Here is a 15,470-nt window from a genome sequence, read left to right on the forward strand (position 1 = left end):
GTTCTCTAAAAACAAACCAAAAAAAGGTTACCAATTTCACTTCTTTTCTGACAAGGGCTCATGGGCTTTACTGCTTAGCACACAGACATTTAGGTGGTGAAACTTTTCCTGGCATGGATATGAGATGATGGGGGAAATCTGCAGAAGGTCCCAGGTTCAATGTCCCTGACATCTCTAGTTAGGTCTGGAAAATACTCCTGTCTTTTCAGCAGCTGCTGTGGATAGCAACTGCTGCCAGCTAGTGTAGATTATGCTAAGCTAGACAAATTTCATTGGACAAAATCATGTTAAGCTCTTGAAGTAAAAATAGCTGTTAAAACATATATGGGGCATGCACAGGCTGGTGTTGATCTGATATAGCTGAGTGTTACTTTAAAGAATGAAAAAGTTTAATACAATTAAGAATTAAAAGTTCCTTGTTTAAAACTGTTTGGATTGTAAGGATTGGATCATATGTCTATATACACAGATAACATGGTCTTATGAAAAACTTCAGTGAGTTGTAAAAAAACCCCAAAGGTTAGTTTATAAAGAAACAAGATTGCAGATACATAATGTAAAGTATACTTTTCATATCAAAAGAAAATTGCAATTGACATTCTGATAGCAAAGAGCAAGTGAGGTAAAGAGTGGCTGCATTCGCACATAATGGGAAACTGGAGGCAAATGGGGGAGAGGTGGGATTACCTGTACATCCGAATGAATGGAACCCCTGTCCCATTCAAAAAGCAACCCAAGATTTCCCTCCCCAAACTGCAGTTTGAACACTTGTGGTGTTGTGACTTTTGCTGCTCCTACCTGGGGCTTCTGTTTGGTAGTGTTACATCCATACGCTGAACTGGAAGCAGCCTTCTCAAGATCAAAGTTGAGCGAAGGAAGCTTCTTCCTCTCCCCATTCCAATTGGCTGGTGTGGCTGTCCTTCATGTGAACTAGGAAGCCTGGTGGCCAGTTCCCCCACCTGCACAGCCAGTTCCCTCTCCATTCTGCAGTCTCCCTGACTGCAGTCCGGGTCCTGGCTGTTGCATCTGAACATGGACAGATTAGCAGGTGGGGAAGGTGGAACTGCGGGTCCATTGGACCCTCGGTTCCACATTACGTGCAAATGTGATCAGTTAGTTATGGTCCAGTTTGATGGTATTTCCTAACATCTGAGGTGGATGTGATCTCTGAGGACTTTTTGCTACCTTCTTCCTTCTGCTTACTGTATTCTGCAAATGCTTACTTTAGCATTTGAGGAATACTGACTGGGCCTTTTCTTAGAGAATTATTCTTACAGTAGTTGATGGGAAAGATGTTTTGAAAGATCTTATAATTGGTGAGCCTGTGAGAGGTAGGTACATTGTGTTTAATGATGTCTAGAATTGGAATGTGGCTGTTAGTAATAAGAATGTTCACCTTTTGTTTCATTGGAGTGATCCTTATTAGAAGTTATAGGGCTGCTACTTGTGATCAAGACACAGTGCTTTCACCAAAACACAGTCACTATTTCTGAAATTGTGCTAAGAAAACAAGCAGCACCTTTTAATACTAGGTGCTTATAGCAGTAGTGATATAATTCTGCAGAGGGTTATGCGATCATTTGTTTGAGGAGTTGCCACTCAGCCAGAATTTTATAGGTCTTGCTGGAATTCTATCTTCCTAGCTGGTTGCAAGAACAGAGTGCTCTAAAGCCAGAAAAGAAAAGAAAAACTCCAATGAAAACAAGAAAAAACCCCAGCCTGTTAGTGTCTTCACCATGCATGCATGCATAAATAAATAAATAAATAAAGTGTAACCATAGCGCGCACACAATTCTGGGGGCCCCTGCAATTTTATTGTTTGCATGTACAATGAAAGAAGCCATAGTATGTTTTCAGAAATTGATCTAAGATGAGGCACTCTTAAGAGAGAATACACTTGGCCCATATGTTGTGCCCTTGTGGGGGTGTGGATTTCAGGGGAAAGGCCCTATTCACATTCTACCAAGAATGCCAGAACTTTTGAAATATATTCTGAAATAAATATTGAGGGCCTCCACAATAACTGCACATCAGAAATACAGGATTGGCTTCACTCCATATGGCTCTGGCCTCAGTTTCTGTTGAGGTCGGACACAACCCTACATACAAGTGGATAGCTTACAGCAGTGCAACTCACATCACTCACAACAGAGAGTTGCAGCCCAACAACTTCTGGGGACCCATGGTTTGGAAACTACTGGCTCAGAGACGGAGTAGGCTTTATTAGGCCTCTGGGTACAGAGGTTTACAGTTTACTAATAGAAAATCTCTTCCTCTCTCTCTCTCTTTCAAAAAGTGACCCGTGGGCAGGTTACCAGAGAATAGCAGCACAAGCCTTTGCAGGAAGGGTTTAAAAGGCTGTGCACAGGCCATGGGTCTTGTGTTGCAACTCGTGCTTCAAAGACGTTATAAGAAACATAAAGTTCTTCTGCATGATAACTGTACCTCATAAAAATGGGCTTTGCGAACGCACAGAAGCCAGCTTGGGAACCTTCCAAGCTTTGCCAATAATTTTTGGAGGAAGCCCTAGCCTACATGAGATTGAAGCTATCTCCCCTTTCCAGTTCTTCATCATCTACTGCATGCTTCACATCGCCTAAGACTCAGAGAACCTTCCTGGCTTGCTAAGTAACTCTTTCTCTCTGCCCACCATTTTGGATGCCAGGGCTTTGGTTCCATGTCCTTTGGGACCAGTAAGAAATCGGAACCCAACAAAGCCCATGCCACCCAAACAACCATCAAGTGTTCCTTTGGCCTTGGTCCTGAGCACTTCATAGGCCATGCCAAGTTCTTCTGTCATTACTTCCAGCTCCATCATGGACCAGCTCCATGATGGACAAAACTGCACTAAAAGTCAAGTGCAAGAAAAATGTGATGTTAGAGGAAATTCCAAAGAAAAAGAAGACACGTTTTCCCTCTCTCAACAAAATCTCCAAAGGAGGCTCCACTGATCTCTGTTTTGAAGCTACATAGTATTCCAAAGGAGGTGTTGGTACTGATCTCAGGCCCAAATAAGTCAATGCTGCAGCCTTTGCCATCTCCCAGTCATGGTTCCAGAGACCAGTCCACGCCTTTGAGGTTGGATTTGTGGTAGCCAGCACCAAGAATTACACCCAACCATGATCTGGACTTTAACCCTCCATGCTCAGATGATGAAACCACCACTCTGGGCTGGTTGCCTTGGCCAGATGAACAGAGATCTCCAGACCAAAGAGATACCCCTTATTGGAGACACGCACCAGACCAAAGACTGTCCCCAGACCGGAGGATGCTGGATCGTAGGAATTCACAGTGCACTACTCCCCTAGACTCTACAACACATCAGACCTATTCTCAGTACCAAGACAGCAGGCATTGGGATTACTCTCCAGCTGACCATTGCCATTACTATTCACCCTCGCCAGATAGATATGACGTTTAAAAAAATGTTTGATATGAATTTGATGACAGAGACAAATACAACACTATCTATCACCACCAGGACTGTCCAGATCATTATTACCAGGAATCATGCCCCTTTTCACAAGCCTCACTTTGTCATGTCCCTCTGTCTCGGACTCGGGATGGATGTCCGACAATTCCAGATACACTGTAGGTACTTACCTCATCGGTACAGAAACCCACCCCACTTTCCATTGATTCGGTGCCTTAGAACATATAAGAACATAAGAATAGTCCTGCTGGATCAGGACCAAGACCCATCTAGTCCAGCTTCCTGTTTCACACAGTGGCCCACCAGATGCCACTGGAAGCTTAGAGGCAGGAGTTGAGGGCATGCCCTTTCTCCTTCTGTTACTCCCCTGCAACTGCTACTCACAGGCATCCTACTTTTGAGGCTGGAGGTGGCCTATCACCCTCCAACTAGTAGGTATCTCCTCCATGAAGTTATCCAAATCCCTCTTAAAGCCATCCAGGTTGTTGGCTGTCACCACAACTTGTGGCAGAGAACTCCATAAGTTGATTATGTGTTGTGTGAAAAAGTACTTCCATTTGTTGGTCCTAAATTTCCTGGCAATCAATTTCATGGGATTTCACTTCTCCCTCTCACGTTCTAGTGTTACGTGAGAGGGAGAAGAATTTCACCCTATCCACTTTCTCCACACCATGCATGATTTTATAGACCTGTATCATGTCTCCCTGCAGTCGTCTTTTTTCTAAACTAAATAGCCCCAGGTGTTGTAGCCTTGCCTCATAAGAAAGGTGCTCTAGGCCCCTGATCATCTTGGTTGCCCTCTTCTGTACCTTTTCCAAGTCTACAATGTCCTTTTTTAGATGTGGTAACCAGAATTGTGTACAGTACTGCAGGTCGCACCATAGTTTTGTATAAGGGCATAATAATATTAGCAGTTTTACTTTCAACCCCCTTTCTAATGATCCCTAGCATGGAATTGGCCTTTTTCACAGCTGCCGCACATTGAGTCAACACTTTCAATGAGCTGTCCACCACAACCCCAAGATCCCTCTCCTGCTCAGTCACTGACAGCTCAGATCCCATCGGCGTATATGTGAAGTTGGGGGTTTTTGTCCCAACGTTCATCACTTTACACTTGCCAACATTGAACTGTATTTGCCATTTTGTCGCCCACTCATCCAGTTTGGAGAGATCCTTTTGGAGCTCCTCATAATCCGTGTTCTATTTCACTACCCAAAAGAGTTTGGTATCATTTGAATATTTGGTCACCTTGCTGCTTACCCCAGTTTCTAGGTCATTCATGAATAAATTAAAAAGCTCCGGTCCCAGTACAGATCCCTGGGGGACCCCACTTCTTACTTCTCACTTCTTACTCCACTGTGAAAACTCTCAATTTATACCTATCCTCTATTTCCTGTCTTTCAACCAGTTAGCAATCCACACATGTACTTGTCCCTTTATCCCCTGACTGCTAAGTGTTCTCAAAATCTTTTACCTTTACCCCTTTGGGGAAGGTCCTCGAGGCGGTGGGGGTGTGTGTGTGTCTGCGGAGGTTCCACCTCCCCCCATCAACCTCTGTTATCACTCCTCCGGCCTGTTCAGCCGGTTCTTTGGACCATTTGGGCCTCTGTAATTCAGCATGGTGGCCATTTTGGATACTTCCACGCAAGCGCAGATGGTTTTGGTGAGGTCCTGGGTTATGCCAGGCCTTGCTGAGGCTACTCGTGCATGCACAGTGGCATCCAAAATGGCCACAGCGCTGATCTACGTAGGTCTGAATGGGCCAAAGAACTGGCTGGAGGGGGTGATAATGGAGGCTGGTGGGGGAACCTTCCCCCACCTCGAGGACCTGGAAGGGGAACCTTCCCCCACGGACCTTCCCCCACCTCAAGGATCTTCCCCAAAGGGCTAAAGGTAATTAAATTTTTTTTTTTAATTCGCAAACCCCTCGGGGTTCAGTCCAGGGCCAGCCTGAACAGGGAGTGGTTCTGTTTGACATTGAGCCATCGAACCAAACCGGCTTGACATCAAACCCATTCGATCTTGAGCCAGTCTGCGCATCCCTACCTGATAGCAGGAATAAATCACATATTTTAGCAAGGAGGTTGGCAATTTCACATTTAAATTCTTTGAGGACTCTTGGATGGATGCCATGCGGCCCTGGTGATCTGTTAGTTTTCAGTTTTTCCAGACAGTTTAGAACTGTTGGAAGTTAAAGGACTATGCGCTGTCTCTTTGTCTCAGACAGTGGAGGACAGACTAGTAAGTCAGAGGGCTAGAGGGTCAAGACATTTGTCATCACTTCTCCACTGCTCTGATGCTATCCCTTTGAAATGTAGATTGCTACTCTTAGGGGATTCAACTTCCTTCCTTCTCTCTCTCTTTCTACCTGGCCTCCTACCTTGCAACATGGCAAGCCTCTCTCCCTGCACCATATGTGCAGAGAGGATGCAGAATCCATCTGCATCCAGCTAGATAGATAGATTAGAGATCCTAACTCCTCACTTTCCTATCTAGAATGGAGTTCCTTAATAATGCCTTTTATATTGATTTGAAACTATGAATTGGCTCCAAGTTACTTTACTCTCAGGATACACGCATGCTTAACTAAACTACCGCTGTGTTGTGCCTCTGTGCACTCTGCTATAATGAGAAAGGGATCCTCTCACCACAGAGAATTTCCAACAAGAACATCATCTCTTTTCACTTCTATCTGACTCAGTTCTTTAGCCTCCATCCCTGAAAAGCTTGGTTCAGGGACAGGTATATGCTCAGTATCCTCAGTATGCCGTGAAGACAGATGTAAATAACTCATTTAGCTTCTCTGCAATCTCCATGTCCTCCTTAACAACCCCTTTCACTCCCTCATTGTCTAATGGTCCAACCGCCTCCCTGGCAGGTTTCCTGCTTCTCAGGGGCATAGCAAGATTGACGTGGGCCCAGAGACAAGATTTTAAAATGCCCCCACCCCCCCACTGAAGTTCAGCTCATGAAGTAAAGAAATCTTAAATGCGTCTGAATAGTGGTAACAAAAAGCACAGTAAAATTTACACACACACACACACACACACACCCTATGTGCCACAATAGAACATCACCCTAAATTATTTTTTTAAAGGTTTTTGTAAATTGTGGATGATGCAAGTCATTTAATGGTACTGGAGAAAGACATGCTGTTCTGGTAGCTCCAGGTCTTAACACTCACATCAGTTTATAAATGTATATTAATGTGATGGATGGATGGATGAATAAATTTTGGAGAACGAGTACAACTGAAGGAATCCGGGGTGGGTGAGTGGCTGGGGGAATCAGTCATGTGACTTGCCTCTGGGGGGCCCCCCAAGGCACTGGGCCCCCAGACAACTGTCTCCCCTTGCCCTATGATAGTCACGCCCTTGCTGCTACTGATGTATTTTAAAAAGTTTTTGTTATTCCCCTTGACGATTTTAGCTAAATGTTCCTCAAACTCTCTTTTCATTTCCCTTATTGTCACCTTGCATTTCTTTTGCCAGAGTTTGTGTTCCTTTCTGTTCTCTTCATTCAGACAGGCCTTCCAATTTCGGAAGGAAGTCTTCTTCCCATTTATGGCTTCCTTGACTTTACCTGTTATCCATGCTGGCATTCTCCTGAACTTAGTGGTACCTTTCTTCCTTTGGGGTATACAATCTAACTAGGCTTCTAGTATTGTGGTTTTGAGTAAACTCCATGCATTCTGGAGCGAAGTGACTTTCCAGATTTTCACTTTCAGCTTTCTTTTCACCATATTCCTCGTTTTGGAGAAGTTTCCTCTTCTGAAATTCAAAGTGTTAGACTTCCTTGGTGATTCTCTCCCCGTGAGTATGCTGAATTTGATCGCACTATGGTCACTGTTCCCTAAAGAGTTGATGACACTGGCATCATGCACCAGGTCCTGGGTGCCACTTGGGATTAAGTCCAAGGTCGCCTTCTCTCTGGTTGGTTCCATGACCAACTGTTCTAGGGCACGATCATTCAGCGTATCTAGACATTTGAACTCTTTGTCATTACCTGATTGTGAATTTACCCAGTCTATGTGTGGGTAATTGAAGTCACCCATTATTACAGCCCTGCCTCTCCATGAAGCCTCCCTGATTTCCTCCTGCAACTCCCAGTCTTTGCCAGCGTTTTGATCTGGAGGGCGATAGCATGTCCTCAGTAGCACATTTCCTTCCAGGCCTTGTATTGTCACCCACAAGGTTTCTGTGGAGGACTCTGGTGCTCCTAGGTTTTCTACCTCATTAGCTTCTATCCCTTCTTTAACATACAGTACTACTCCACCTCCAAGGCACCCCTCCCTGTCCTTTCTATAGAGTTTATATCTAGGGATAACAGTGTCCCACTGGTTCTCACTGTTCCACCATGTTTCTGTTATGCCCACTATATCTACTTCTGTGTTAGCAACCAAGCACTCCAGCTCACACATCTTGTGACCCATCCCCACAGGAGATCCCCAAAGTCACACCAGTTCCCACACTAGTTGCTCCACTGGTCTCTGATAGCCAGTCTACATCACCTGACATGGAACCACAGGTCCCTCCTTCTTCTGATGAGGATGCAGACTCAGAAGTTGATGCTGATACTTCTTTTGACCTGGCATCTGGTTTGATGTCACCTGATCTTATAGAAGACCCTAAACCATGTTCCTCCTCGAATGACCTCAAATTATTCATGGAACAGGTGCAGAAGATGGCAGTCTCTTCAGGCATCCAGATAAATGAGTCCCTTAAGGCTACTCCTTTTCTTTTCTTCAGGCTAATAGATTCAAATATGTCATACTCCCTATATTTTTGCCCTTTAATTCTGCTTTGATGGACATTGCCAAGTCATGTTGCAGGAAGCTTGCTGCATTACCAAGTACCGTGAAGAAATTAGATGGCTTCTACAAGGTCCAGGCAGGAGAATATCAGTTCTTGTAGTGCCATCTCATGCCCAATTCAGTGAGCATGGAGGTGGCCCAATCCCACTCAAAGGATCTTGTCTGAACCATCTGATAGAGAGGGGAGAAAATTAGATGCCCTGGGGAGGCACATTTATTCTACCTCTGTTACATTTGAAAATGGCAAAATTTCCAGGCCTGTGTGGCCTGATAGAATTTGCTTCTATGGGAGATATCAGAAGTTGGTCTCAGTACATTCCTCAAGAACAATGTGAGACTGCTGTCTTACTAAAAGAAAGCTTGCTGTTTGTCAAAGGAACTCCTCCATACCTCTCGCCATGCCACTGATTGCACTGCCCGCTCCTTGTCCACTGTGATCACTCTTTGGAGGCACGCTTGGATGCATTCCACAACTTTAGAACCTGGAACGAGAACAAGAATAGAGAATTTTCCATTTGATGGCCAGGCACTCTTTGGTGAATGTACTGATGAGGCTATGGAGAGAATTCAAAAGTTAAGGAACACTGCTAAGTCTATGAAGTCCCACCAATCTCAGTAGAAATTCTCCAGGGACAGCAGGTTGTTGCACTCCTCGTCTGCTGCAGCTTTCCAACCACCTACCTACTCCAACTACTCCAATGGACCACTCCTTTCAAGCTTCCTGTTCCTCACGATTGTGGAAACATTTTCCTTTGGAAAATTGGAGCAGCCAGAGTCCAAACCATCTGCTTACAGTAAATGCTCATGACCATTTCAGCTTCAGAACATGTTTGAGACCCTACCTGAACACCTAGGAATGCATCACTTCAGACCAGTGCATCCTGACCATCATCTGCATCTCAATAGTGTTTGTCATGCTTCCCCCTAGCCTCAGGTGTCCATATCACATGTCCCACGCCAGAACTCCTCCAAAAGGTTGATTCTTTGCTCTGCAAGGATGCCATCAAACCTGTGTCTTGCAACACTACCACAGGATCCCCCCCCATTATTTCATGGTTCCAAAGAGTAATGGGGGCCTTCACCCCATCATGGACCTCAGGGACCTGAATACTTTTGTCACCTACAGAAAGTTCAGAATGCTTATGGCTGCTGTTCTTCTCCTTTTGAAGCGCAAGGTCTGGTTTGGTGTCTTTAAACCTTGAGGCATATTACCTATATCTCTATCAGACTTAACACCGAAAGTTTCTGCATTTTCAGATTGGGTGTCAAGAGTTCCAATTATGTATGGCAATGCAAAGACAGAGGACATAGGCCATTGTGTGTCTGTGCAGTCCATTTCCAGATGAATAGTAGTCACAATAAAACTGTATTATGAGATTGCGTATAAGCTGCCACCAGAATCCCTAAGGGCACACTCCATGCGGGCCATGGCTACCTCCACAGCTTTCGACGGGTCCATTCCTTTGGAGTCCATCTGCCAGGTGGCTACCTGGTCCACCCCCTTGTCTTTCATGAAGCATTATGTATTTGATACAAGGGCAAGGCAGGACTCTGCCTTTGGATGACAGGTCCTCCAATCAATCTTCTCCTAACAGCCTGATCTTTACACCCGCACCGACCTCCAGTGATCATGAAGGAAAATAGCAAATTGCTTACCTGTAATGATAGTTCTTCTGGGGGTCAACTGTACCTTCATACAGCCACCTTCAGGGAGGAATGGTTGTTACTTTTAGCACTTAGCTTAAGAGGCAGCAAACTCTTGAACTGGAACGGGGAGATAGCCTTGATCTCTTGTAGGCTAGGGGGTGGGGCTACTGCCAAAATGTAGCAAAGCTTGGAAGGTTCTCAAGCTGGGCTTCTGCACATGGGTGAAGCCCATTTGCATGAAGGTACAGTTGAACACAAGAGGAACTACATTTACAGGTAAGCAACTTGCTGTTGCCACAGCTTTTGAGTCTCTCTATCTCTTCCCACTAATGAGCAGTCTAATACAACACATGCGATTCTGTGTTTTTCCAGCTCCCACCTCACATCATAGACTGAGTGGTGGTGGGGAAAATGATACTGGCAGCTGGGGAATCATGCTCTTCAAACATCTCGTTCTACCCTAAGCGGTGAAATGGTTATTATCTTGTTGGGTTCTGGCCTTCATTTTTTCTTGACCTCCTTGTTTTAAAGTATAGTGGCTCATGTGTGAATATATGGAGATCTAAAGAGCTAGAATGAAGTATCTAAAAATGTTCAGGAGTGTGTTTTTTGACAGTCGCCTGTGCTCAAATATTTGTTTCAGCACTTTCCCCACTGTTCTCTTGCACCAATGAACAAAGGAGAAAGAACACAGTGAGCACAAACCAAAAGTAAGAGAATGAAGCTGAACAGTATTTACTTTTATCTCCACATCCTTACCTAATTGTGCTTGAACTGCATTTTTTCAGGAGTAAAGTGTCCTTATTGCTTCTTGATTTCCAACTGAATTGCAATCCTTGCTTTATTCCTCATCCTCAAGAAAATGTCAAATGGGCGTTGCATGGAACTGAGTAAAGAACGTTCTCCAGAGAGCACCCATTTTCAGTAAGTGGGACTGCAGATTGCAGAAAGCTGCAGGCATAAAAGCTGCTGCAAAAGTGATTTCGATCTGAAAATTTAATCATTTTTCCTAGAAAAATGAACATGAAAGTTAAAGTGATGACTTAACTGAAGTCATTGGGCTTTTATAAAATGTACTTTATTTTTTAATGGTGCTGTATTTACACTCAAATTAAATCTGTGTCACTGGGTTCACTTTTTAAAAGAAAAACTTTCTATTACTTTTCCCCAGCCTTGACTCATATTCATCTACTTATCAGACTTGCACTTTTGGAGCTCTCTCTCTCTCTCTCTTTCTCTCTCTCTCTCTTAAGATAACATACAAGTTGAATATAAATATTCCAGAAAATTCAAGACTGAAGTTTTATTTGAAGTATTTGGTATGTGATTTGAATCTTATCTTCAGTGGAATTTCCCCTGTTTCCCACCTTGAAAGGGATGGTGAGACTTGGGTCAGCTATTAAGACTGATAGGCAGAGACCTGTGTGTGACAGGACTAAGATCATACAGAGAAGTTTTGCTGTAAAGTTTGGACTTTCAAACTTGCAGCTTAGCCAAATTTCTTGAAAGGTAGCTCAGCTGGAAGAGCATTGGGGCCAAACTAGATGTGATTTTAAACATGTCATCTGGCCTTCTGGGTAGAGTTGTGAGGTTGGATGCATCCACAGCCCTGAGATTTTGGACATGAGGCCTTGCAAGGCAGAATCTGTTGACATCAGAAGACTACTTATATTTGAAAAATTGAGGGGAAGGGGAGATCTGGTAAAGGGGTAGAGCTGAGTGGTGTCTTCAAAAATGGTCTGATATGAACCTTTACTGCCCCTTCACCTGAAGAAAAAAAGAATAAAGCTGGAGAAATTGGGTCATTTTGGGTAAAGTGGCAGCCCTAGTTGTGAGTTTAGGGTTTTTGGTTTTGTCTGTGTAAATGGCAACCCTGACTGGGGCCATAGTAGATGAGAGTTAAATACCCACTTCCCCACATGACCTGGCCTGGAGATCTCCTGCTCTTTAAAAACAATTTTAAAAAGTGGCCAGATTAGCTTTTTGTAGTTCATACAATGTGCCCCTTAGGCTCCAAATTTAAAAGTCCTTGGCTCAGTTGTGGACTTTGCCAAAATGCCTGGAGGCCTGTTGTGATTCTGCAGGCATGTTTGTGCCACATTTTTTATCAATTTTATTTTTTAAAAAATTACATTTATATATTCTGCTCTTCCTCCAAGGAGCCCAGAGCAGTTAAAATAGTTAACTTTCTCCTCACAACAACCCTGTGAAGTAGGTTAGGCTGAGAGAGAAATGACTGGCCCAGAGTCACCCAGCAAGTATCATGGCTGAATGGGGATTTGAACTCGGGTCTCCCCAGTCCTAGTCCAGCACTCTAACCACTACACCACAGTTCATCTACAATTATGGATATTTATATACCACTTTTGGAACGGAACTCTCACAACAGCCCATTTCAAGTTTGGAACATTCTGCACATCCCTACCATTGATCCTAAGTGTAGCTCCTTGACTAATTGTTTGTTAGGCCTGTGCAAACCTTTGACCAAAAGTTTGAATACTGTGCACAGCACTCTGGCCCCACACAGAGCTAACTGTTCCCACTACCCAATGCTTCACTTTGTCCAGTGCTGGTGTGACTTCACTGCAGGAAACTGAGCTCTATCAAGCCCCAGGATCATCATGGAAGGCACTTATAGAGCACTAAAAGTGCTGTCCTTCCCAGAGCTTTCCTCACAGAGCTCTGTTTATATAGGTTGAGTATCCCTTATCCGAACTGCTTGGGACAAGAAGTGTTCCAGATTTCTGACTCTTCCAGATTTTGGAATATTTGCATACAGTAATGAGATATCTTGGGCATGGGATCCAAGTCTAAACACGAAAGGTTACTGTACACTGTATTTTATTTAAAGTCTCTAGCACCAAAGCGAGCGAGTGAGCTGAGGTGTTTTGTTTTTTGTTTTGTTACGAGGCGCTCAGCAGCAATGAGTTGGTGCTGCGGGCGCACGCCGTGGTAGTTTCTGGATTTTGGAGCATTCAGGATTTCAGATGTCCGGATTAGGGATACTCAACTTGTACTCCACTCCTTGGAATGATCAGGTGGATCTTGCCAGTCCTAATGCAGTTGTCACCTGCAGAATTTCTTCTGTTTTCATTTGACTGGTTAAACCTTCATCTGGATGCCTCAGTAAAGGTAAAGTGTGCCGTTGAGTCAGTGTTGACTCCTGGCGACCACAGAGCCCTGTTGTTTTGTTTGGTTACCATTGCCTCCTCCCGTACAGTATGAGATGATGCCTTTTAGCATCTTCCTGTATCGCTCCTGCCCGATATAGGTGTTTCCCATAATCTCTGGGAAACATACCAGCGGGGATTCGAACTGGCAACCTCTGGCTTGCTAGTCAAGTCATTTCCCGCTGATACGCCATTAGGTGGCTCTATGCCTTGGTACATAGAGGTAATAACTTATTGCAACCAAACATAATTATAGCAATAGCAATAGCACTTACATTTATATACCGCTCTATAGCCGGAGCTCTCTAAGCGGTTTACAATGATTTAGCATATAGCCCCCCCAACATTCTGGGTACTCATTTTACCGACCTCGGAAGGATGGAAGGCTGAGTCAGCCTTATACAAACCAAGCTAATACAGGTGAATTCTTCACAGACACATACATGTTTCCCTTTTTTATACCTTTAACCTTTGCAAACTTAAACACACACTTCTTTATTGTGGTCATAGACCAATACTTAGTAAAACATACATACTTGCAAGAAACTCAGCATAATAAATTACACAGATTATAACGCAATATTAACAGGTTAGAATTAAGGCAGATGTGGTGAAGTCCAGATAGATCTTGCTGATAGCCAAAGGGAGCAGAGCACCCTCCATTACAATCATAAAACAAAAATCATGGAAAAGAGAAAGCAAAACATTATTGGAAACCTAAGCAGATGTTACAAATGATATAACAGTACCTAGCCATTTTGCTGATTAGCTCGTCATCAAGACTGGACAGTAAATACTTCAAATAAAAGTCATCCAAATGCCCAGGAAAACATTGCAGCAAAGGGGACACTAATCTTAAGCGGGCGTCCCTATAGAAATTACAATATAAAATGGCATGCGCACTTGTCTCCACTTGACCAGACCCACAGGGGCAAAGTCGAGCAGAGAAAGGGGTACCTTTAAATCTTCCCTCCATAACAGCAGATGGAAGCGCATTTAGACGGGCGAGCGTCAAAGCACGTCTGAATTTAGGAATGGTAATTAGGCTCAAATAGCTAGCTGGTTTGATGTTAAGCATTTGATCCCCCCAAAAGACATTCTTAGGCAAGGAAGCAACTTCTTCCTGCAGTTCCATATCCATGATACGTTGTTTGATCTGAGTCCTGGCTCGATCATATCCCATTTTGATAATCTCATCCTGAGAGAAACCATAATGAGCCAATTTGTCAATAATTTGGGTCTTCCATTTGAATCTGAAACAATCAGTCTTAATAAGGGGCGGGGGGCCAATCCTACACAAGAGAAGACAAATTTTAACCAGAATAATATGATATTCCTCCAATAACAAGTTTCCAATCTAATTATACCCACCTCTCGTCTTAACGAAACATTAGGCACGCATCGGGGGACTAACAATATAGATCTCAGAAATTTGGACTGCAGGGCTTCTAAAGCCGTAAAGTTGGTAACAGGTCCTATTTGGGCTCCGTACAACACTTGAGGGTGGACTTTAGATACAAATAGTTGAACTGCAGCAGGGATATAAGAACTGCCCCCTTGAGAAATGAAAAGATGTAATTAGATTAGTGGTTAGCTGTGCTGTCAACAAAGTAGATTTGAGGTGGGCATTGCGTGACCCTGATGAATGAAAAACCACTCCTAGATATTTAAAGGAGTTGATCTGTGCAATCCTATGACCATTGATGGACCAACAATATTGCCTAGGTTGTTTTGCAAAGACTAGGACTTTAGTTTTTTCATAATTTATCTCAATGAACCCTTGGGAACAAAATTTTGAAAGAAGGCCCAAGGCACGTCTCAAACCAATTGGGGTTTGGGACATGATTGCCATATCATCCGCATATGAAAGGACAGATACATGCTTATTTGCTATTTTGGGAGGATGCGTAGAAGGTGTAGATACGAAAGGGACCACCAAATTAATGTATTGATTAAATAATAAGGGAGCCAGGATGCAACCCTGCCTCATGCCCCTGTATGTAGGTATCGCAGTCGAAAGGGACCCCAGTGCATTGCAGCAAACTTTCAGAAAGGTGCCTTCATACAAGGAAGAAATCAATAATAGCAACCTTCTGTCTATGGAAAGATCCCACAGTTTACACCAGAGCCTATCACGGGATATAAGATCAAATGCGGATTTAAGGTCAATAAAGGCGACCTAAAGTCCGGAAGCTGGCTTACTAGAATATTTTTCAGATAAGAATTGTAGAGTGAAGGCGTGCTCCAGGGTAGACCGGCCCGCCCGAAAGCCAGCCTGCTCTGGGGCCAGAACATCATTTGTCTCAATCCAATCCACCAATTTATAAAATAGATGTTTAGCATAGATCTTACTAATCACGTTTAGAAGGCTGATTGGGCGATAATTTTTAGGGTCATCCCTATTGCC

The 15,470-nt window shown here is 43.7% G+C and overlaps 1 long non-coding RNA gene across 2 annotated transcripts in view; it reads left to right on the forward strand.

Moving 5' to 3' along the window:
- LOC128351247 (uncharacterized) overlaps window positions 1–15,470 on the forward strand; it is a 43,948-nt gene that overhangs the window by 7,856 nt on the left and 20,622 nt on the right. Inside the window, exon 2 of one of the 2 annotated variants that reach the window (XR_008319663.1) lies at window positions 10,682–10,817. The exons of the other annotated variant lie outside the window; for it this stretch is intronic. This is a non-coding gene — a long non-coding RNA (uncharacterized LOC128351247). The remainder of the gene's footprint in view (window positions 1–10,681; window positions 10,818–15,470) is intronic. 2 annotated transcript variants of the gene reach the window in all.

This window comes from Hemicordylus capensis, chromosome 3 (assembly GCF_027244095.1).
Source record: "Hemicordylus capensis ecotype Gifberg chromosome 3, rHemCap1.1.pri, whole genome shotgun sequence".
Classification (NCBI taxonomy): Eukaryota; Metazoa; Chordata; class Lepidosauria; order Squamata; family Cordylidae; genus Hemicordylus; species Hemicordylus capensis.